This window comes from Macaca fascicularis, chromosome X (genome assembly GCF_037993035.2).
Source record: "Macaca fascicularis isolate 582-1 chromosome X, T2T-MFA8v1.1".
Classification (NCBI taxonomy): domain Eukaryota; kingdom Metazoa; phylum Chordata; class Mammalia; order Primates; family Cercopithecidae; genus Macaca; species Macaca fascicularis.
Genome location: NC_088395.1, coordinates 119,584,061 through 119,610,551, shown reverse-complemented (window position 1 = coordinate 119,610,551; position 26,491 = coordinate 119,584,061).

The window sequence follows — 26,491 nt, the reverse complement described above, 5'->3', positions numbered from 1 at the left end:
TCTCTGAGGGCTGCTACCTGTGAGGTTTCATCTACATAACAAGACCACCTTTGCCAGCCAGGCCTCTTCTTCCCCTCCCATAACCTGTCTTACCATTACAACGTGATTTCCCAACATAACCTGGTTTTGGCCATGTTCTAAGCCCCCATTCTATCTCTCACCTCAAGATGATATATAAGTTTCTGTACCCTACGTGGGGTTTGAGATAATCACTCCGCGGTTCTCTGGTGAATATTAATAAATTTGTATGCCCTCTCTAATATCAATCTGCCTTTTGTGAGTTGATTTTTCAGGGAATCTTCATAGAACTAGGGGGGTGTTTTTCCTTGGCCCCTACAATAGTCAGGTCAGTGCCACTGCTAGTGCCTTTGTGCAAATTATCAAGACTCCTGTTTCTCCAGGCAATAAATCCCCATGCCAGACTCCATTTCTTCCACTCATCCTGGGGCTACAATGCAGTTAAAAATCTATACAACTAAATTGGCAGTAGTCCTGAGTCAGGCCCAGGAAAGCAAGGAAGAGCCAGTATATGGGAGCTGGCATATGGGATTTAAATCCCACTAGGCTCTAGTAGAGTTACCTACTTCTGATGTGACATTGTACTAAGCCAGCCCAAAGCAAGATTGGGGTGAAGCAGGAGTGGTTCTTTACAAGGCCAACTACACCTGAGACCCTGTATTAGTCAGGATCAACACATAAAATTAAACATCCCAGACCCTACCAGACTCTGTGAGATAATAACCATAAGGAGATAGCTTTGTTACATTTGTACAGCAATGATTAAAGTGGCCCAAATGAACCGAACAAATGAACTAGTATTGAACCTAAGAATATCTATCTAGATGTTTGAAATTTTATAAAAATAAAAATGAATAGAACCTGTTTGAACAATTAAAATAAATGCAGTTTGATCAAGTTTGATCACATTTTTTATAATATAACTGACACTGCTATATTCCTAAATTAAAATGTTCTGCAGCATTAATTTGATGTTGTATGCCTGCTTGTCAATGATGAGAAGATGATGAATTAAAGTTTCTCCATTAATCAGACATCCTAATAACACATCCTTCAAGACATCCTAGTGTCACATTTGTTTTCTCAAATTTGCACATAGTCCATGTCATTTTGTATCATTTTTCATCAAACCACATTGATTAATCTATCATTTAATCAAGCACCTTCTACATACCCAGAAGCATGCTAGATGTTGTAGGAAATCATAGGAAGTAGAGAAAGAAAATACTGTTATTGAAGCACTTGAAAACTAGCTGAGAAAACAAGACTTACACACTCATAAAGTGTATAAAAATGTGTAAGTATATAGTAAAGTCTATGATGTCAAAAGTAAACAATAAGACCCTATTTTACAATATACACAATAAATATTTTAAAAAAAAAGAGGAAAGGAAGGAGAATAACTTTGAGCCTTAAAGAATAGATTGGAAGAGCTTAACTGCTCTGTGCTATAAGCCTTTTTGATTGCTCAAAAATTGCATTGAAAAGTGTATTTTTTCTGCTGTACACTGAACATCAGTGCAGTGCTTTCTCTCATAGAGAACACTAATATGTTTCCAACCCTCAGATGTTTTTTTGGGGAAAAAGGAGCAGGGCAAGGTTTCAGCTACTGGCACAAAAGGCTCACTTATGCTTTGTTGAAGGAGACCATTCTAGCTCCCACTTTGCTTGGTCATTGAGACTTTATATCAGTTCTGCTTCATTATGGCTAAATACTTTTCGTAAATAGAGCATTCAGATTCTCCATTTCTTTGTGACCAAGCCTTTTCTGTCATTTCTGAGGTTATATAACTCATTTAATGAAAGCTTTTGGAGTGTTTTGAAAATTCAATATGCATTCTCATCTATGTAGAATAAAAGCTCTTATTCACTATTTTTTCAAGAGGAAAATAAGATACAATTTGAAAAAGAATGTTCAGTGTATTCCACCCTTCAATTACTTTATAAATAATTGTCAGGCCTCTGAGCCCAAGCTAAGCCATCATATCCCCCGTAACCTGCACGTATACCTCCAGATGGCCTGAAGCAACTGAAGAATCACAAAAGAAGTGAAAATAGTCAGTTCCTGCTTTAACTGATTACATTCCACATTTGTGATTTGTTCCTGCCCCACCCAAACTGATCAATTAACCTTGTGACATTCCTTCTCCTAGACAATGAGTCTCAGAACCACCCTACCAAGCACCTTGTGACCCCCGCTCCTGCCCGCGTGAGAATTACCCCCTTTAATTGTAATTTTCCACTACCTACCCAAATCCTATAAAACTGCCCCACCCCTATCTCCCTTTGCTGACTGCTTTTTCAGACTCAGCCTGCCTGCACCCAGGTGACTAAAAAGCTTTATTGCTCACACAAAGCCTGTTTGGTGGTCTCTTCGCACGAGGCGTGTGGCAATAATTAACCCTCAATTCTTATATCTTATGACTTTGCAGGCAGAGGGGTGCTCCCTGATTACCTCAGGGCACTATTGCTTGATTAGTGAGCAGTTGCTTAAGCAAACAGATGTGCATGTGTTTGAGACATAAATCATTAAAATGACTACAAAGGACAATAATAAATGTATGACTTTTTATGATGTCCCACTTCTTCAGTCATGGGTTTCCATTTTCAGTGTTCTTTAGCTCTAATTGTGCATGTCATGTAAATCTATACGAAAGTTAGTATCTTTCTAGGGCTCACTATATGCCCATAGAAATGGGGAATATCATCATTGCAAGAAATATTAGAAATCTTTCCTCATTTTACAGAAGACATAGATAAAGAGGAGACAACTGGTTATTGACAGAGTCAGAAATAAAATTCCTATCTCTTGACAAAATTAATCCATAGGATTTTTGTTTTGTTTTTAACTAGGAAGGTTAAATTGAGAAGAGTAAAATTTTGGCAACCTAAAAAGCACTGCCATTGTTATCTCAAGCATTATCAGTGACTATAAGCTTTTCAAAACTCCAAAAACCTTTGTTACTGGGGGGTCCTTGCTCCAAGAGCTCCCAAGATGGTGGTAGGCTGCTTCCAAAATGGCAGCAAGCCACTTCCAAGATGGTGGCAAACCTCGTGTCCTCTGACCTGGGGTTCTTGGCCTTACAGTTTCCAAGGAATGGAATCTTGGGCCATGCAGTGAGTGTTATAACTCTATTAGAAGCTGTGGGTCACGGAAGAGAACCGTGGAGCCCAATGACTAGTGTTCAGCTCAATTAGGATGAACTCAGGCACTTAGCCCTGCAGGAACAATGGCAAGCCTTTAGCCCAATTGGGAGTGGCAATGGGCGACTCCCTGGATCAGGAGCACAGCAGACATCCTGCTGGATCCAGAGGGATGGAAGTCAGCTGGGGGTCTGCGACTGAGGCAAACAGCAGTCATGGAGGCGAGCGAAAGCTCAGCTCGAGCGGTAACAAAACACAGACCAGAAGAGTGCAGTTGCAAGATTTAATAGAGTGAAAGAGTGAAAACAGTTCCCATATAAGGGGAGGGGACTCAAAGTGGGTTGCTGTTGCTGGCTCAAATGCCTAGGTTTATATCCTGATCCTTGTCCCTCCCACTGTGCTCTCAGGCCATAGATGATTGGCTATTTCTTTACCTCCTGTTTTTGCTTAATTAGTATTTAAGTGAGCTCTCTGATTGGTCGGGTGTGGGCTAAGTTGCAAGTCCCCTATTTAAAGGTGGATGTGGTCACCTTCCCAGCTAGGCTCAGGGATTCTTAGTCGACCTAGGAAATCCAGCTAGTCCTGTCTCTTACCTTGATGCCAGCTTAAGGCTGATTTTTCTTTACCACTGCCAAAACACTATGGAACAGTTTCCGGGATAGGTCTACATCCAAGCTCAGTGGCAGAGTTCACAGGAGGCAACTACATGCTCACCAGCTTCTGTAGAGTATTTTAAAATATGTTGTGCTTCTTCTCTTTCTAGCCCCCAACTCAGACCTGCATTTACATCCTACTAACATTCATTTTCCATTTCTTACCCATGGGGTCAATGATTAATTGTGGGAATATACCATACAAATAGCAAGGAAAAAAAAATCCCATAATGGAAACTTATAGTAACTGAAAGAACACAGTGGGTTATTGGCCCAGAAAAGCATTAAAGTGCTAACCATAAAGCTAGATTGAAAAACATCCAGGAATGGAAGACCAAAACTCATGCTTTATCTTAAGATCCAGTATCCAGCACAATGCTCTATTCATAACAGGTATTCAGTAAATATTTATAAACAAATAAAGAGACATTAGATTCGAACATGCACTGGATTTTGGAGTTAGCATGATTCAAATGGGAAAGTATGGGAGTGGGTGGGAGGAACGAAGAAAAATGGTAAGAAAAAACACATAAATAAACAGAACAGCTATCAGATTAAATAAAAAGAATCGAGGATTTCTCTTAAATGGCATTTTGTTTTCTTTTTCACTTTTTTAAATTATTATTTTTATTATACTTTAAGTTCTGGGGTACATGTGCAGAAGGTGCAGGTTTGTTACAGAAGTATACACGTGCGATAGTGGTTTGCTGCACCCATCAACCTGTGATCTACATTAGGTATTTCTCCTAATGCTGCCCCTCCCCTAACCCATCACCTCCCGACAGGCACCAGTGTGTGATGTTCCCCTCCTGGTGTCCATGTGTTCTCATTGTTCAACTCCCATTTACGAGTGAGAACATGTGGTGTTTGCTTTTCTGTTCTTGTGTTAGTTTGCTGAGAATGATGGTTTCCAGCTTCACCCATGTCCCTGCAAAGGACATGAACTCATCCTTTTTTATGACTGCATAGTATTCCATGTTGTATATGTGCCACATTTTCTTTACATTACATTTTCAATACATTACTGTTGACTACAAGTACAGTGTTATACAACAGCACTCTAGAGTTGATTCATCTTGCTTGACTCAAACTTTACATCCATTGATTAGTAATTCCTCATTTCCCCCTCTCTTCAGCCACTGGTAACCACAATTCTACTCTTTGATTATATGAATTTGACTATTTTAGATATCTCATATCATTGAAATCATGCAGAATTTATCTTTCTGTGACTGGCCTATTTCACATAGCTTAATATCTGCAAGGTTTAACCATGTTGTCACGTATATGGCCTAATTTCCTTCTTTTCAAAGGCTGAATAGTGTTCAATTGTGTTATATAACACATTTCCTGTACCCATTTACCTGTTGATGGACATTTAGGTTCTTACAATAACTTGGCAGAACTAGATGTACCATATGACCCAGCCATCCCATTACTGGGTATATACCCAAAGGATTATAAATTATGCTGCTATAAAGACACATGCACACGTATGTTTATTGCAGCACTATTCACAATAGCAAAGACTTGGAATCAACCCAAATGTCCATCAGTGACAGATTGGATTAAGAAAATGTGGCACATATACACCATGGAATACTATGCAGCCATCAAAAAGGATGAGTTTGCATCCTTTGTAGGGACATGGATGCAGCTGGAAACCATCATTCTTAGCAAACTATCACAAGAACAGAAAACCAAACACCACATGTTCTCACTCATAGGTGGGAACTGAACAATGAGATCACTTGGACTCAGGAAGGGGAACATCACACACCGGGGCCTATCATGGGGAGGGGGGAGGGGGGAGGGATTGCATTGGGAGTTATACCTGATGTAAACGATGAGTTGATGGGTGCAGCACACCAACATGGCACAAGTATACATATGTAACAAACCTGCACGTTATGCACATGTACCCTACAACTTAAAGTATAATAATAAAAAAAAAAATAAAAAATAAAAAAATAACTTGGCTAACAATTACTAGTGATTAATTGAATTAGACCATGGTACACAGTCCTATGTTACAGCAATGTAAGTTTCAAAGTAAACCATGATCTTTAAGAATTACATTTTAAAATAATCATAACTGTAAATGTATGTTACATCAGCTGATATCGTGATTTCAGCACATGCAAGAAATTAATTTTGTTTGCCCTTCCCACTCACACATCATTTCTGAGATTTAGTAAGCACTCAAGCCTATCAATAATGCTTCATTATGTACATCCTTCTCTTTCTGTCCTAGGAGGATTATTTTACAATTATTTTACAGGCAGAAATTCATGGGAAATGCAAAAAATTTTCCATCTTTCATTTACATGTGGAATAATTACCTGATTCCTAAATACAACTTTCCCAAAGGTCTGAAATAGAAGCACAGGAAACTTTGGGGTCTATTATTTCCCAACATAATATCTTTATATCACAGAGGAAAAAAATTAAGTCAAAGGTATCTGAAAGCTTTCTAGATTTTAAAATAAGAAGCACATTACTATTTGTTCTGTGACTATACAAAAATTTACATTACGGCAGAAAATACAAATAAATCATAACTATCTCCTGGAAAGACCCACCCATACCATATCTACATTTTTTTTTTTATTATACTTTAAGTTCTAGGGTACATGTGCATAATGTGCAGGTTTGTTACATATGTATACTTGTGCCATATTGCTGTGCTGCACCCATCAACTCGTCAGCACCCATTAACTCATCATTTGCATCAGGTATAACTCCCAATCTCCTCTAGCCATTTTCTCACAGTGTCAGGAATACTGTTGGCTGAATGAGACTGTGCATTTCTCCACAGTAAGGATTTGGGAGCATTCCTAGAGGGCAGCTAAAGTCCATAATGCAAGCTACCACAAGCCAAGAAATCTGACCTTTCCCCTTCGCTGTCACAGTTTCTTTATCTTACCTAGCAATACACAGAATAGGATTGGAAACCTTCAAAAAGGTGGGTAGTGAGTATTTGCTGAACAATCATCTGATCTTCCCGATTGGCTATTGTAGTAGAATATGAGTATGTAGACTTCTTTAGCTAGGATTGTTAGGAACAAACTCTCCAAGAAGGCTTTTGAAACAGGGCCTTGCCCTGTTGCCCAGGCTGGAGTACAGTGGTGCGATTTTGGCTCATGGCAGCCTTGACCTCCCAGGCTCAAACAAACCTCTCACCTCAGCCTCCCCAGTAGTAAGGACTAAAGGTGTGTGCCACCGTGCCTGGCTAATTTTGTTCATTTTTTGTAGAAACGAGGTCTCACTATGTTGCCCGGGCTGGTCTCTATCCCCCGGGCTCAAGCAATTCTCCCTTCTCAGCCTCCCAAAATGCTGAGATATCAGGCATGAACCACTGTGCACAGCCTCCAAGGAGGTGATATTTGAACTGAACTGCCAGTGATAAGGAAGGGGTAACCAGAGAGGGAAGAGTACTTTAAGAAGAAGAAACAATAAATTCAAATACTATGAGACAGGAAAGAGCTGGTTGTGTCCAAGAATAAAAAGGTCAGCAGAGTGACTGAAAGGTAGTGAATTGGGGGAAGAGTAGAGAGGGATGAGTCAGAGAAATAGACAAATTATGTAAATCTTGTAAGATGTATATTCAGAATTTCTAATTTATTATAAGTGGATATGAGGAGTCATTGGAGATTTGTTTTTAATGAAAAATTCCAAACATACTTTTAAAAGAGAGACTGACATAATAATCCTCATAGAGCTATTACCCAAATTTAATAATTATCAACATTTTGTCATATTTACTTCATCTGTCTTCTTTGCTTTAGTTTACTTAAGCACTTAAATTAAATCCCAGACTTCATGGTATTTCACTTCTATATACATAATTTAGCATGCATCTCTGAAAAGTATGAGTATTTTCTTACATAACCACAATGCCATTGTCACACCTAACTTAGAAAATAATGTCTTTAGTGTCATCTAATAACTAAACAATAATTACATTTATTCAGTTATGTCACAAATAACTTTTCACTATTGCTTTATTTAAAGCAGGATCCAAACAAATTCCACTCTTTACATTTGTTTTCATTCATTTTCCACCCTAAAGCAATAACCGCCTCCTTTTGTCCCTGTTACTGATTCGTAAAAGAATACAAGTCTCTTTTCTTGGTGAATGCCCGGATATAATGGATTCAATGAATTGTGATGCTGTTAACTTGTCCAACTAACTCCCACATTTCTTTAAATGAAAACTACTTCCTTATTGGATTCGGGTTCCACTTTTAGACAAAATTACTTTATAGACTGTACTGTGTATTCCACCTTGAGGTAACACTCAGTTTCTGGGTGTCATTTTTAGTGATTGATTGGTGGGTTCATGTGGTAGCAGCCTGATCCCTCCATTGTAAAGTTCCCTGTAAGTCTTCATTTGGTGCTTCTGTTGTGGCTCAGAAAATAATCCCACAAAATGAAGTCTTCAGAAGCAGCCTCAGAAGCAAAAGTTTTGCTTTGACTTTCTCTTGCTCTTGTATCTCTCAGTTCCATCCTCCCCTGAGGCTAGCCATAGAAACTAGAATCCTTTTTCTTGAAGATGGGTCAGAGAAACCAGAAGCTCTTTTCTCCACCCAGCCATAAAAGTTCAAAATACTGCTTTAATTTTCCCTCCAACTTCCTGCGTAAAAACTGGTCATAAAGAAATGATCCTGAAGGGGGCGGAGCAAGATGGCCGAATAGGAACAGCTCCAGTCTCCAACTCCCAGCGCAAGCGACACAGAAGACCGGTGATTTCTGCATTTTCAACTGAGGTACTGGGTTCATCTCACTGGGGAGTGCCGGACGATCGGTGCTGGTCAGCTGTTGCAGCCCGACCAGCGAGAGCTGAAGCAGGGCGAGGCATCGCCTCACCTGGGAAGCGCAAGGGGGAAGGGAATCCCTTTTCCTAGCCAGGGGAACTGAGACACACAACACCTGGAAAATCGGGTAACTCCCAACCCAATACTGCGCTTTAAGCAAACAGGCACACCAGGAGATCACATCCCACACCTGGCCGGGAGGGTCTCACACCCACGGAGCCTCCCTCATTGCTAGCACAGCAGTCTGTGATCTCCCGGCAAGGCAGCAGCGAGGCTGGGGGAGGGGTGCCCGCCATTGCTGAGGCTTAAGTAGGTAAACAAAGCTGCTGGGAAGCTCGAACTGGGTGGAGCTCACAGCAGCTCAAGGAAACCTGCCTGTCTCTGTAGACTCCACCTCTGGGGACAGGGCACAGTAAACAATAACAAACGCAGCAGAAACCTCTGCAGACGCAAACGACTCTGTCTGACAGCTTTAAAGAGAGCAGTGGATCTCCCAACACGGAGGTTGAGCTCTGAGAAGGGACAGACTCCCTGCTCAAGTGGGTCCCTGATCCCTGAGTAGCCTAACTGGGAGACATCCCCCACTAGGGGCAGTCTGACACCACACACCTCACAGGGTGGAATACACCCCTGAGAGGAAGCTTCCAAAGCAAGAATCAGACAGGTACACTCGCTGTTCAGAAATATTCTATCTTCTGCAGCCTCTGCTGCTGATACCCAGGCAAACAGGGTCTGGAATGGACCTCAAGCAATCTCCAACAGAACTACAGCTGAGGGTCCTGACTGTTAGAAGGAAAACTATCAAACAGGAAGGACACCTACACCAAAACCCCATCAGTACATCACCATCATCAAAGACCAGAGGCAGATAAAACCACAAAGATGGGGAAAAAGCAGGGCAGAAAAGCTGGAAATTCCAAAAATAAGAGCGCATCTCCCCCGGTAAAGGAGCGCAGCTCATCGCCAGCAACGGATCAAAGCTGGACGGAGAATGACTTTGACGAGATGAGAGAAGAAGGCTTCAGTCCATCAAATTTCTCAGAGCTAAAGGAGGAATTACGTACCCAGTGCAAAGAAACTAAAAATCTTGAAAAAAAAGTGGAAGAATTGATGGGTAGAGTAATTAATGCAGAGAAGGTCATAAACGAAATGAAAGAGATGAAAACCATGACACGAGAAATACGTGACAAATGCACAAGCTTCAGTAACCGACTCGATCAACTGGAAGAAAGAGTATCTGCGATTGAGGATCAAATGAATGAAATGAAGCGAGAAGAGAAACCAAAAGAAAAAAGAAGAAAAAGAAATGAACAAAGCCTGCAAGAAGTATGGGATTATGTAAAAAGACCAAATCTACGTCTGATTGGGGTGCCTGAAAGTGAGGGGAAAAATGGAACCAAGTTGGAAAACACTCTTCAGGATATCATCCAGGAGAACTTCCCCAACCTAGTAGGGCAGGCCAACATTCAAATCCAGGAAATACAGAGAATGCCACAAAGATACTCCTCGAGAAGAGCAACTCCAAGACACATAATTGCCAGATTCACCAAAGTTGAAATGAAGGAAAAAATCTTAAGGGCAGCCAGAGAGAAAGATTGGGTTACCCACAAAGGGAAGCCCATCAGACTAATAGCAGATCTCTCGGCAGAAACTCTCCAAGCCAGAAGAGAGTGGGGGCCAATATTCAACATTTTTAAAGAAAAGAATTTTAAACCCAGAATTTCATATCCAGCCAAAATAAGTTTCATAAGTGAAGGAGAAATAAAATCCTTTACAGACAAGCAAATGCTTAGAGATTTTGTCACCACTAGGCCTGCCTTACAAGAGACCCTGAAGGAAGCACTAAACATGGAAAGGAACAACCGGTACCAGCCATTGCAAAAACATGCCAAAATGTAAAGACCATCAAGGCTAGGAAAAAACTGCATCAACTAACGAGCAAAATAACCAGTTAATATCATAATGGCAGGATCAAGTTCACACATAACAATCTTAACCTTAAATGTAAATGGACTAAATGCTCCAATTAAAAGACACAGACCGAGGCGGGCAGATCACAAGGTCAGGAGATCGAGACCACGGTGAAACCCCGTCTCTACTAAAAACACAAAAAATTAGCCGGGCACGGTTGTGGGCGCCTGTAGTCCCAGCTACTCGGGAGGCAGAGGCAGGAGAATGGCGTGAACCTGGGAGGCGGAGCTTGCAGTGAGCCGAGATCGCGCCACTGCACTCCAGCCTGGGCGACAGAGCGAGACTCCATCTCAAAAAAAAAAAAAAAAAAAAAAAAAAAAGACACAGACTGGCAAACTGGATAAAGAGTCAAGACCCATCAGTCTGCTGTATTCAGGAGACCCATCTCACACGCAGAGACATACATAGGCTCAAAATAAAGGGATGGAGGAAGATTTACCAAGCAAATGGAGAACAAAAAAAAGTGGGGGTTGCAATACTAGTCTCTGATAAAACAGACTTTAAACCATCAAAGATCAAAAGAGACAAAGAAGGCCATTACATAATGGTAAAGGGATCAATTCAACAGGAAGAGCTAACTATCCTAAATACATATGCACCCAATACAGAAGCACCCAGATTCATAAAGCAAGTCCTTAGAGACTTACAAAGAGACTTAGACTCCCATACAATAATAATGGGAGACTTCAACACTCCACTGTCAACATTAGACAGATCAACGAGACAGAAAGTTAACAAGGATATCCAGGAATTGAACTCATCTCTGCAGCAAGCAGACCTAATAGACATCTACAGAACTCTCCACCCCAAATCAACAGAATATACATTCTTCTCAGCACCACATCGCACTTACTCCAAAATTGACCACGTAATTGGAAGTAAAGCACTCCTAAGCAAATATACAAGAACAGGAATTATAACAAACTGTCTCTCAGACCACAGTGCAATCAAACTAGAACTCAGGACTAAGAAACTCAATCAAAACCGCTCAACTACATGGAAACTGAACAACCTGCTCCTGAATGACTACTGGGTACATAACGAAATGAAGGCAGAAATAAAGATGTTCTTTGAAACCAATGAGAACAAAGATACAACATACCAGAATCTCTGGGACACATTTAAAGCAGTGTGTAGAGGGAAACTTATAGCACTAAATGCCCACAAGAGAAAGCAGGAAAGATCTAAAATTGACACTCTAACATCGCAATTAAAAGAACTAGAGAAGCAAGAGCAAACACATTTGAAAGCTAGCAGAAGGCAAGAAATAACTAAGATCAGAGCAGAACTGAAGGAGATAGAGACACAAAAAACCCTCCAAAAAAATCAATGAATCCAGGAGTTGGTTTTTTGAAAAGATCAACAAAATTGACAGACCACTAGCAAGACTAGTAAAGAAGAAAAGAGAGAAGAATCAAATCGACGCAATTAAAAATGATAAAGGGGATATCACCACCGACCCCACAGAAATACAAACTACCATCAGAGAATACTATAAACACCTCTATGCAAATAAACTGGAAAATCTAGAAGAAATGGATAATTTCCTGGACACTTACACTCTTCCAAGACTAAACCAGGAAGAAGTTGAATCCCTGAATAGACCAATAGCAGGCTCTGAAATTGAGGCAATAATTAATAGCCTACCAACCAAAAAAAGTCCAGGACCAGATGGATTCACAGCTGAATTCTACCAGAGGTACAAGGAGGAGTTGGTACCATTCCTTCTGAAACTATTCCAATCAATAGAAAAAAAGGGAATCCTCCCTAACTCATTTTATGAGGCCAACATCATCCTGAAACCAAAGCCTGGCAGAGACACAACAAAAAAAGAGAATTTTAGACCAATATCCCTGATGAACATCGATGCAAAAATCCTCAATAAAATACTGGCAAACCGGATTCAGCAACACATCAAAAAGCTTATCCACCATGATCAAGTGGGCTTCATCCCTGGGATGCAAGGCTGGTTCAACATTCACAAATCAATAAACATAATCCAGCATATAAACAGAACCAAAGACAAGAACCACATGATTATCTCAATAGATGCAGAAAAGGCTTTTGACAAAATTCAACAGCCCTTCATGCTAAAAACGCTCAATAAATTCGGTATTGATGGAACGTACCTCAAAATAATAAGAGCTATTTATGACAAACCCACAGCCAATATCATACTGAATGGGCAAAAACTGGAAAAATTCCCTTTGAAAACTGGCACAAGACAGGGATGCCCTCTCTCACCACTCCTATTCAACATAGTGTTGGAAGTTCTGGCTAGGGCAATTAGGCAAGAGAAAGAAATCAAGGGTATTCAGTTAGGAAAAGAAGAAGTCAAATTGTCTCTGTTTGCAGATACAAGATTGTATATTTAGAAAACCCCATTGTCTCAGCCCAAAATCTCCTTAAGCTGATAAGCAACTTCAGCAAAGTCTCAGGATACAAAATTAATGTGCAAAAATCACAAGCATTCTTATACACCAGTAACAGACAAACAGAGAGCCAAATCAGGAATGAACTTCCATTCACAATTGCTTCAAAGAGAATAAAATACCTAGGAATCCAACTTACAAGGGATGTAAAGGACCTCTTCAAGGAGAACTACAAACCACTGCTCAGTGAAATCAAAGAGGACACAAACAAATGGAAGAACATACCATGCTCATGGATAGGAAGAATCAATATTGTGAAAATGGCCATACTGCCCAAGGTAATTTATAGATTCAATGCCATCCCCATCAAGCTACCAATGAGTTTCTTCACAGAATTGGAAAAAACTGCTTTAAAGTTCATATGGAACCAAAAAAGAGCCCACATCTCCAAGACAATCCTAAGTCAAAAGAACAAAGCTGGAGGCATCACGCTACCTGACTTCAAACTATACTATAAGGCTACAGTAACCAAAACAGCATGGTACTGGTACCAAAACAGAGATATAGACCAATGGAACAGAACAGAGTCCTCAGAAATAATACCACACATCTACAGCCATCTGATCTTTGACAAACCTGAGAGAAACAAGAAATGGGGAAAGGATTCCCTATTTAATAAATGGTGCTGGGAAAATTGGCTGGCCATAAGTAGAAAGCTGAAACTGGATCCTTTCCTTACTCCTTATACAAAAATTAATTCAAGATGGATTAGAGACTTAAATGTTAGACCTAATACCATAAAAATCCTAGAGGAAAACGTAGGTAGTACCATTCAGGACATAGGCATGGGCAAAGACTTCATGTCTAAAACACCAAAAGCAACAGCAGCAAAAGCCAAAATTGACAAGTGGGATCTCATTAAACTAAAGAGCTTCTGCACAGCAAAAGAAACTACCATCAGAGTGAACAGGCAACCTACAGAATGGGAGAAAATGTTTGCAATCTACTCATCTGACAAAGGGCTAATATCCAGAACCTACAAAGAACTCAAACAAATTTACAAGAAAAAAACAAACAACCCCATCAAAAAGTGGGCAAAGGATATGAACAGACATTTCTCAAAAGAAGACATTCATACAGCCAACAGACACATGAAAAAATGCTCATCATCACTGGCCATCAGAGAAATGCAAATCAAAACCACAATGAGATACCATCTCACACCAGTTAGAATGGCGATCATTAAAAAGTCAGGAAACAACAGGTGCTGGAGAGGATGTGGAGAAATAGGAACACTTTTACACTGTTGGTGGGATTGTAAACTCGTTTAACCATTATGGAAAACAGTGTGGCGATTCCTCAAGGATCTAGAACTAGATGTACCATATGACCCAGCCATCCCATTACTGGGTATATACCCAAAGGATTATAAATTATGCTGCTATAAAGACACATGCACACGTATGTTTATTGCAGCACTATTCACAATAGCAAAGACTTGGAATCAACCCAAATGTCCATCAGTGACAGATTGGATTAAGAAAATGTGGCACATATACACCATGGAATACTATGCAGCCATAAAAAAGGATGAGTTTGTGTCATTTTTAGGGACATGGATGCAGCTGGAAACCATCATTCTTAGCAAACTATCACAAGAACAGAAAACCAAACACCGCATGTTCTCACTCATAGGTGGGAACTGAACAATGAGATGACTTGGACACAGGAAGGGGAACATCACACACTGGGGCCTATTGTGGGGAGCGGGGAGGGGGGAAGATAGCATTAGGAGATATACCTAGTGTAAATGACGAGTTGATGGGTGCAGCACACCAACATGGCACAACTATACATATGTAACAAACCTGCACGTTATGCACATGTACCCTACAACTTAAAGTATAATAATAATAAATAAATTAAAAAAAAAAAAGAAAAATAGAAAAACTCTTAAATCAATCTAATCCCCAACCTGATGGAAAAAGAGAGCTAAATGAAAACCACGAAAGCAGAAGGAATAAGTAATGAAGTAAGTCATTGAAATTTAAAGTAGTTAAACAATAGAGAAAAATCAATAAAATAAAAATTTGGCTGTTTGAAGAGTTCAATCAATAAAACTGACTTGTAGCATGACTGACAGGAAAAAAGACATAAATTACCATTATCAGAAATGAAATGGGATTTCACTATAGACCCTGCAGACATCAAATGATAAAAAAATATACTATAACTCTCAAAACATAAATTTGACAACTTAGAATGGACCATTCTTTGAAAAACATAAAATGTCACACTTCACACAATATAAAATAGTTTGCATAGCCTTTAGTACAATAAAAGGAAAATGAATTTTTCATCTGACTCCAAAAAAAAATAATTTCCACAGGCTTAGATGGTTTCACTGGAAAATTATATCTAAAGCTTAAACAAGAATTAACACCAAGTCTACAAAATTTCTTCAGGTATTGGAAAAGCAGAAAACATTCTTTGTTTTCACACTGCTATAAAAACCTGCATGAGACTGGGTAATTTATAAAGCAAAGAGGTTTAGTTGACTTACAGTTCAGTATGGTTGGGGAGGCCTCAGGAAACTTATAATCTTGGCAGAAGTTTAAGGGGAAGCAAGGCATCTTCTTCACAAGGCAGAAGAAAGGAGAATAAACTCAGGAGGAACTACCAAACACGTACAAAACCATCAGATCTCGTGAGAGCTCACTCACTCTCAGGAGAACAGTATGGGGAAACTTCCCCCATGGTTCAATTAGCTCCACCTGCTCTCTCCTTTGACCTGTGGGGATTAAGAGGATTACAATTCAAGATGAGAGTTTGGGTGGGAGCACAGCTGAAACATATTAACTTCCCAATTTACTTCATGAAGCCAGGATTACCTTGATATAAAAACAAGCCAAAGGCAGTATGAAAAACAGACCAATATCCCTCATGAATATAGACACAAAATACCTTATCAAAACGATACTTTAGCCTGGTTTAAGGAGTTGTTGAAGTTTTATACATCCCTCCTAATTTTATAATTCTAATTTTATAATGGTTGTGGATTTGTGTATTTCTTCTTTCAGTTATGTAGGGTTTTGCTTCACCTGTTTTTACTCCACCTGTTTTATGTTTGTAATAGTTGCATGAATCATTAGGACTATTATATCCTCCCGGTGAGCATCCTTAATGCTTCACGAATTACAAGCCTTTCCCCTCTGGTTAATGGTAACGTGGACACTTTACAATCCTCTCTGAGCTCAGAGGATATTTTCCCTTACTCTTTTTAGGTGGTTCTTTCCCCAACACCTGGTATCGTCCTCACACACAAGTGCTGATTAGTACCTAGCTGAGGACTCCGAGGGAACACTTTGCAGATGTCCAGTGCAGTTCTCTTTTCTCTGTTGTTTTGCCTTGTGAATTTCTAGCCACACTGGCCTTCCTTTACTCCTCCTTTAGCCTTCCATTTCTTCATTTCAGGCAGTTTACTGGGCTCCACCAACTCTCTTTTATGGCTTAGGTCTGTAATCTTTCTTCAAGGAGTATAGTAGTACAACTAACAGAACTGATTTTGTTTCTACCCCCTGAGGTAATATTCCCCTGTGTTGCCTGATATGCAATAACTAAACATTGTTGTTTTATATATTTTGTCAATTTATTTTTTAGCTGCTGTTGTGTTTTTTGGTTTTCATTTATTTCTTTTTTTTTTTTTTTTTTTCCAGAATGTAGAATAAACCTTTTCTGTTGGGGAAAAAAAAAAAAAAAAAAAAAAGAAATGATCCTACCTATCTTCTTTGATTGTAGGTCATAAGACTCCCATTCCAGAGAGGGTTCTGCTTCACACCCAGAAGGAACGAATGCTTGCTCAGACAGGCCAAGAAGAACCTACACAGAGAGGCCTTGCTGAGTTTCCCCACTCAGTCTATAAGCATTTGATCATACCCTTTTTGTCCAACAATTTTTCTACATGGGTGTCCACACTTTGTTGATGTAAGCATTAAAATGGATAATTTCTTCTGTATATCTGGGTCTTCACTCTGAAGACTCCTTTGTATGCCTTTTCTCCTACTAACTTGCCTTTCATGAGTTGATTTTCTTTTTTTTTTTTTTTTTTTTTTTTTTTTTGAGACGGAGTCTCGCTCTGTCGCCCAGCCCAGGCTGGAGTGCAGTGGCGCGATCTCGGCTCACTGCAAGCTCCGCCTCCCGGGTTCACGCCATTCTCCTGCCTCAGCCTCCGGAGTAGCTGGGACTACAGGCGCCCACAACCGCGCCCGGCTAATTTTTTGTAATTTTTAGTAGAGACGGGGTTTCACCGTGGTCTCGATCTCCTGACCTTGTGATCCGCCCGCCTCGGCCTCCCAAAGTGCTGGGATTACAGGCGTGAGCCACCGCGCCCGGCCGTCATGAGTTGATTTTCTAGTGAACCTTCAGAGGGCCAAGTCTTGGCCCCTATACTTCCATCCATCAAAGATAATTCCCTAAATCAATGATCTCATTATGTGTTACACAATAGTTATTTTATAATCTATAATGTCTTTTCCATTTTTGGCTGGAATTCTTCTGAAAAGGAGAAGTTTGACTTATAAACTACAGTTATTTTAGAACCCTAAAATATACTCATTAGGAGGTGTTAAGCAGTAGAGTGATAAGATCTGATTTACTCTTTAGAAAGATGGACTGTGGGCTGAAGGACGGCAGGTATAAAGGCAAGAAAACTAATTAGAGGGCTGCAGCAAAGTCCAGCTAAGAGATAGTGGTGTTTTGGAATAATATTTTAACATTAGAAATGATGAGAAGTGGTCATAATCAGGATATGATTTGGAGATAAATCCAAGAGGACTTGAAGTATTGGATGTGAGCTGTGAAGGAAAGACAGAAATCAAGAATGTCTCCTAGGTTTGGGTTTAATCAAGTAGGTGTCAACACCAAGATCAAGAAACACAACATGACCAGTAGTACAGAGGCACCCCTTGTACCCCTTCCTGGACAGTCGTCTCATTCCCAGAGTAACTACCATCTTGATATCTAATGGCAAATGTTAGTTCTATCTGGTTTTGCTCTTTCATTAATGAAACTGTAATGTATTTTGTGTCAACATTATATTTGTGAGATGCATAAATGTCATTCATTTTTATGACTGTGCCATATTGGTGAATTTTTCTTCATTTATTTATTCTACTGTTCATATAATTTTCAGTCTTGGCTGCTTTAGTCTTCTATGGACATTTTTACACCTGTTTTCTCTTGAACATATGTATGCATTTCCATTGGTATTTACTTAGGAGTGGAATTGCTGTTATGAGTATGGATTTATTCAGTTGTATTAGTAGAGCAGTCCCCTCTTTTTTGTGATTTTGCTTTCTGTAGTTCCACTTACCCATGGTCAACCTTGTCCAGAAACATTAAATGGAAAATTATATAAACAATTAATAGGTTTTAAATTGTATGCTGTTTTGAGTAGCTTGATGAAATCTCATATTATCCTGTTATGCCTGGGATGTGAATCTTCCCTTTATCCAGCATATTCAAGCTATAGTTGCTATCTGCCTGTTAGCCATTGACATCTGCTCCTGACATCCAACCATCAATATCACGATCGTTCGATAACTCAGTATCACCCAAAGCAGTCAAACCTTCTTGTAATGTATTGTTAGAAATTCAATTGTACCCTAATGCTATGTCAAAATACCTACATCACTCACCCCACCTCATCTGATAATAATGCAGGCATTTTATCATCTCACATCATCACAAGAAGAAAAAGGGTGAGTATAGTACAATAAGATATTTTGAAAGAGACCACATTCACATAACTTTTATTACAGTATATTGTTATAATTGTTCTATTTTATTATTAGTTAATGCTTTTAATCTCTTACTGTGCTTAATTTATAAATTAAACTTTGTCATAGGTATGTACATATAGGAAAAAACATAGTATATATAGTATATATAGGATACAGTACTATCAATGTTACCTGTCATCCACTGGGGGTCATAGAACATAAAACATAGAACATATTCCACCACTGTACTATTAAACAGTTTTTTGAAGTGATCCTATCAATTGCTATGGTTCAAATGTGTCCCCACAGAAAGCATGTGTCCCCACAGAAACAATCCCCAATACAACAGTGCTGGGAGGCTGGGCCTAATGGCAGATGATTAGGCCATCTGAGCTCTGCTCTCATGAATGGACTAATTTTGCTACCATGAGAGCACGTTCCTTATAAAAGCAATCTTCTCTTGCTCTCATTCTCCCTCTCTCTCTCTCTCTCCCTCTCTCATCCTCTTTGCCTCTTTGCCCTTCTGCCATGAAATGACACAGCAAGAAAGCCTTCACCAGGCACCAGCTCCTTAATATTGGACTTCTCAGCCTCCAGAACTGGGAGCAGATATATTTGCTATTTTTCACTAAGAAAAAAAGATTTACTGAGCTCTAAGAATTCAATAACCGGGTTGTAAATAAGCAGCACAGAAAGAATAGCCAGTAATTGAAGGAGTCCTAACAATAGCACCTGTAAAACTCAAGACACCCATATCCCTTTCAGGTTTAGGTGCCTGTCTTTGGTTGAAATTTTTTTAACCACGTCCAAATAGGTAAGACTCAGCAAACACATTTCTGTTCTTCATAAATTATGCAGTTGGTGGTATTCTATTATAGAAGGACACAATAAACTAAGATGGGAATTGACACCTTTGCTAGCAAACAATAATTGTATTGTTGTAACACAAAGGGTAAACATTTGAGGTGATGGATATCCCATTCATCCTGAAGTGGATGCCTGTATCAAAATATCCCATGTACCCCATAAATATACACACCTATTATGTACCCATGAAAATTAAAAATTAAAAATAGATTCATGATCAAATAAATTTTGAAACAATTGATTAATGATAAACAGACCTCTTGCCTGCAGGATTTTTTCAGAGTGTTTAACATACTATTAGATTGCATACATTTCCAAGAAGGAAATATAGTGTGCAGTAGTTTCCAAACCTATATGACGATGGAAACTTTTTTTCTCAGAGCTAATGATATTAAGGTTCTACAGAAAACACTTTAGAAAAAATGAGACTACAATATAATTTGCATTGTGGGAGAAGTGGTGAATGATGTATCTAGAAACAAATATTGGTGTCAGATTTTTGAAGGATCTTTAATAACTTTCCAAAGATATTAGATTTGTTTTTTTTTCTATAGGAAATAGAGAAATATCAACTATTTTACATAAGAGATTTGTACAATCAGACCTATGAAAAAATAAATCAGACAGCAAAATAAAGGAGAGATTCAAGGGGCATTGTCTGGAACCAAGGAAATTAGTGGAGACATCACTGCAATGGGAAATAAAATGAGGGTCTGTACTAGATTAATGGTAATTAGAGAAACATTAATATTGTCTCAACTGAATGTTGATTTATTTGATAGCTAAAACTATGCTAAATTTTACATTTCTTACAACCTATTCTCCCAAATATAGGACCTAGCACAATACTGAGGATGTCAAAAGTATAAATTTTTGTAAGTATATGTTTATTAAATATCTTCTGACAAGTGACTGAGTGATACAACTGTGGGCTTCTGAGGAACACTAGGCAGAAAAGAAATTATTCTTTAAATCAAGACCTCTAAGTATAAACTTCATTATCCAGGCGAGTATTCAAAGACCATTTTAGGATCCAGCCTCCAAGTTAGTCCCAATGACCCCCACCTTGTAGTATTCACACTCTTAAATGGTCCCAAATTGTACTAAGGTTTGTCTGGATGATCAACAGAATATAGTCAAAATAATTACAGCACTTCTGAGATTCAGTTATAAAATTTATCAAGGGGATGATGGTGGAAAATTTATCTATTGGATACAATGTTCACTATATGGGTGATGGGTGCACTAAAAACCCAGACTTCACCACTACATAATATGTGCATGTAGAAAGTCTGTACTTGTACTCCCAATAAATAAAAATTTTAAAAATCTAAAAATAAATAAATTCATAGTTTACAATACAAAAAAAAATGCTTACTAAGTTAATTATTTTAAAAATCTATCTTGATGACTCATACACTTTCTCTCTTGGATCACGCACTCTGGGGGAAGCCAGCTGGCATGTCATGAGAGCTCTATGGAGAGGCCTACATTGGTAGGAAACTGAAGCCTCAGCCAACAGCCATGTGAGTAAGCTTGAAGTGGATCCATGCAAACAGTGAGCACAACAAGCCTAGAGTACCTATACTAATATCCAACAAAATACATTACCAAAGATGACAATATTATTACCATAATTAAAAGGTAAATTCAATGGGACATAACAATCATAAGTGTGTATTCATCCAATAACAAAGTTTCCAAATGCGCGAAGCAAAACTGACAAAATTAAAGGGTAAACAGACAATTCCTTAATCATACTGGGGATTTTAAAACTATGTTCTCAGAAATAGACAGAACAAGCAGAAAACAAAATCAGCAAAAACTTAGATCTGAACAAAACTATCAACCACTTCAATTTAATTGATAATTAAATAATACATACGGCAATGGCAGAATACACATTTTTTTCAGGGCGTATGGTACCTTTTTATACTTATATAGTTAACTAATATTGCCAAATGAGTCAGGGTGATCTCATGGAGAAAAATAGTCTTTCTGACAAATGGTGCTGGAACAAGCACATAGGTGCATAGGAGAAATAAACCTTGACTCTTACTGCACATCATACACGAAGATTAACTCAAAATGGATCATATATCTAAACATAAGAGGTAAAACTATTAAGCTCTAGAAGAAAATATATGAGAATATTTTTGTGATATTGGGTTAGGTAAAATTATTTAAATCAGACATCAATAATACAAAGAATAAAAGGGAAAAATTATGAAATGAACTCTACCAAGATTAATAAAGTTTGCTGTCTAGAATTATGAAAACAAAAAGATAAGCCACAGCTTGGGAGTAAATGTTTGCAAAACATACATCTGACAAAAGGCTCTTGTATCAAGAATATACGAAGAAGATATACAAACAACCAATAAGCACGTAAAAAATAATGCTCAGCATTATTAGTCATCAGAGAAATGCAAATCAAAACCACAATGCAATACCACTATGTAACCAAGAGGATAGCTCAAATCAAACTGATGAAAAATGAATGTTAGTGAGGATGTGGAACATTGCTGATGAGAATGGAAAATGGCATACCCATTTGGAACACAGTCTGGCAGTTCCTCAAAAGGGTAATTATAGAGTCACCAAATGACCCAGCAATTCCACTCCTATTTACTCAAGAGAAAGGGAAACATAAACCCACACAATGATGCATATGTGAATGTTCATAGCAGCTTTATTTGTAATTTTCCCAAACTGAAAATAACCCAAATGTTTGCCCACATAGGATTACTAGTCAGCAATAAAAAAGAGTAATCTATTGATACATGCAACAACATCAATAAATCTAAAAGATATGGTAAGTCTGTAGTTCTCAACCAGGAATGACTTTGTTCCCCAGGGAACACTTGGTGATATCTGGAGACATTTTTAGTCGCCACAACTCGGGGGGATGCTACTGGCATCTAGTAGGTAGAAGTCAGAAATGCTGCTCAAAATTCTATAAAGCATAGGACATCTTCTCACAATAAAGAATTATCCAGTACAAATGTCAATAGTGTTAAGGTTGGGAAAGCTGGTGCTAAGTGGAAAAAAAAGTTAAACATAAAACACTACATATAGTATGATTCAATTTATATAAAATTCTAGAAAGGGCAAAGCTATGGTGACACATGACAGATAAGCCTGGGTCCAGAAATGGGAAAAGGGGATCAAGCTAAAGGAACATGAGAAACCTTTGTGGGATTATGGAACCATTTTGTTTATTGATTGTGGTGGTGTTTACATAATTGTATAAATTACCAAAATGTATCAAGCTGTGCACTTGAAATTGATTTTTAAAATATTCCATAACTAATCATACTTTAAATATAAAGAATTTACAGTGGAGAAAAAGCATTGAAAAAACATAAAACATTACATCCAGTGTTTGTATTACATACAAATGTTTTCAATACATAAAACATTGAATACAGTTTATGTTTTCAATGAAAAAAGCTTTGAAAGTGATGGCAGAGAACGGTGGCACATGCCTGTAATCTCAACACTTTGGGGGGCCGAGGCTGGCAAATCACTTGAAGTCAGGAGTTCGAGACTAGCCTGGGCAACATGGCAAAATCCCGTCTCTACTAAAAATGCAAAAAAATTAGCTGGGGGTGGTGACACACATCTGTAATCCCAGCTACTCGGGAGGCTGAGCAGGAGAACTGCTTGAACCCGGGAGGCAGAGGTTGCAGTGAGCCAAGATGGCGTCACTGCACTTCAGCGTGGAGGATAGTGAGAGACTCCATCCCAAAAAAACTAAACAAACAAACAAAAAGATGAGCTTTGCCAATCTCACCTATAAGACCGAAGAGACCCAATTTTAAACTACAATGATATTTCCAGGTCACTGAGCTATTATTCAGTACATCACACCAGTGTACCTTGACACATTAAAAATAAAGAGTTAAAACAGTGTCCTACTGAGTTCTACAAAGAGTGGTGAATAATAAAGCTCTTCTCATTCTTCAAAGAATATTTCCATTAACAGCAAATCTAGTTCAACATTATTCCATCAAGTGAAAATTTGTAAGAGATTATTTACCATGGCAGGCAGAGTATTACACGTAGTAATTTATGAATTTTCATAACTTTTACTACAGAGTTTCCTTGATAAATAAATAAAAAGCTTTCCTGCAGAACCTGAGATAAACTTACTCCTTTGAAATTCTGGGAACACTGGAGCTCTCTTCATAACAGAAAGCTAACATTTGCTCCATGGCCACAAAAGGAGCAACTATTACATTACACTTCCTTGACAAATGTTGCTTTGACTGTGAGAACTAAAGAAGGCAGAATTACAGGTGATGAAATTCAATCGACAAGAGGTGAGAGTTACTTTTCCTTTTGAAGTTAAATCAGAACTTTTCTTTCCTTTTGAGTCTTGTTGAGACAGTTACATAGGAAATAACCCCTTATCTCTGCTACTCTGAAAAAAGTTATTTTTCCCATCTGTCTCATTAAACTTTTGGGAAAAAAATCATCTTAGCAGTAATAAAAAGCATTACATTCAGTTCTGTGTAGAAGATTTCTTATGAAGGAAGAGAAATAAAAGGCCAGGTTGCCCCCAAAGTCCCTGGAGGCTCCAGAGTTCTGTGTGAATCCTGGCAACCCTACTAGACCTATAAAGACAAGGAAAAACAAGAAGATACAAGAAGAAAGCTCTTCCCCAGTGTTTCAAACTCCAAAAAGCAAGCATTTTTTTAATGCTGACTTAGAAAATTTCTTAGTTTTACCATATTCATCCAAGTGAAAGTCTTTCAATCATAACAACCTACCCTTGCATATCCCTCAGATGCCTTGCATGGCCTTCTAGGTCTCACTTCATATTGGTACAACTCTAAAAATTTTTAATTTGAGACTTTCAATTAGTGATACTGGGATGACACCACAGCTGGGAATGCTATTAGATAAGCCAAGATGACCGGTAATGATATGTAGCCAGTTGTTGGAAGTTAAATTACAGTCATGTTTTAGCACTAGACTAAACTAGTAAAATAATTAGTTGTTTGTGTCAAAAAGGAAAATATTGACTATTATGTCTTGGCTTTTATGTTGTTTCTAGAAATCCACATAAATTAATCATGACCTGTCCAGTAAGACTTTCCCTAGGAGCAAGGACTAGAAAAAATCAGACAGGGTTGTGTTGTCGCACCTTCCTCACTCCCTCTACATTCATCTCTGCATTTTTAATGTCTTCTTGGTATGTAAGAGCTTGGTTGGAGAAAGAATAAAGAGCTTACAGCTAGGGTGTGGAATGGGGCTTGCCTTAGAATAGTAGAAAAAAAAGATAGACTAGGGGAAGGAGATACAGTATTATTCAAAAATAAAATATTTTAAAAATACAATTACTTAGTAACTAGGTTATATATGAATGTATGTTATGTACCAACTTGCCTTGTTAGCCTTAAAAGCGTCTTGCTATAGAGAAAGTATAGGGATTGTCTACAACATCATATATAATGTAGCTACTGAGCAATAAATTTTCAAAAGTATTTCACTCTTTTGCAATTATACTTTTTTGATACTTGAAGAGCTCCAACCACCCTCACATTGCAACAGCCAGGGTGAGTGCAGCCCCAGAACATTCTCCCTTCATGTGATTTAAATGCATTATATATTTCAGACATGGGAAAGAAGAAAAGGACTTTAGAGAATCAAACAATATTTTAGTTATCTAGATGAGGTAATTTTTTTTGTCTATCATCCATGTCCTCTACTATCACACCCTACCCCTTTGAATAATCCTCTGAAACACCAAGAAATGCTATGTTGCTCTATTGCCTTGTCAATACCGCAGATTCAAGCACAAGCAACTCTCTTTTCCATTCTCTCTCTCTCTCTCTGTCTGTCTGTCTTACTTTCCTCTTATAATTCTCATTATCCTCTAAATCTTCTTCCCTCAGGCCCTTGCTCACAACCAGGCAGCATTCACAGAACACACAGAGCTTATTTTTGTTTTCCCTGTGTTTATATCTCTTGACTTTATCGAGATATGATTGATGAGTACTTATGAGATGATAGACCAAGGAAACTAATGCCTTTTAACACTATTCAAACACCAGCTTGTCTTTCTACTCTAGTAAATCCTTTCTTGTCAAAATAATTCCAAAACAGTTTTCTTTAGAGAGTCACTCCAATTAATCCCACCCATTCTCATACCTGCCAAGAAAAACTCAGCAACCTCAAGATATTTCTCTGAGCACAAGCATATATTTAATGGCACGAAAAGGAAATTTTACATCCAGTTGTAGCTGCAGCACCATAAGAAATCTCAGTGTTGCCTCAATCTACAGATGAAGTAAGCACATTCTTTTTCTTTAATTTCCTTCTTTTTATAATTTTTAATTTTTGTGTGTATAGAGTAGGTGTATGTATTCATGGGGTACCTGAGATGCTTTGATACAGCATGCAATGTGGAATAATCACATCATGGAGAATGGGGTATCCATCCCTTCAAGCATTTATCCATTGTGTTACTAACAAACCAATTATACTATTTTATTTATCTATCTATCTATTTATTTATTTATTTATTTATTTATTTATTTTATTTTGAGACGGAGTCTCACTCTGTCGCCAGGCTGGAGTGCAGAGGCATGATCTCAGCTCACTGCAGCCCAAGCCTCCCGGATTCAAGCAATTCTCTTGCTTCAGCCTCTCAAGTAGCTGGGACTACGTGCCACCACACCCAGCTAATTTTTATATTTTTAGTAGAGATGGGGTTTCACCATGTTGTCTAGGATGGTCTTGATCTCTTGACCTCATGATCTGCCCGCCTTAGCCTCCCAAATTTTAGTTATTTTTAAATGTACAATTAAATTATTATTAACAATAGTTACCCTGCTGTGCTATCAAATAGTAGGCTCTAT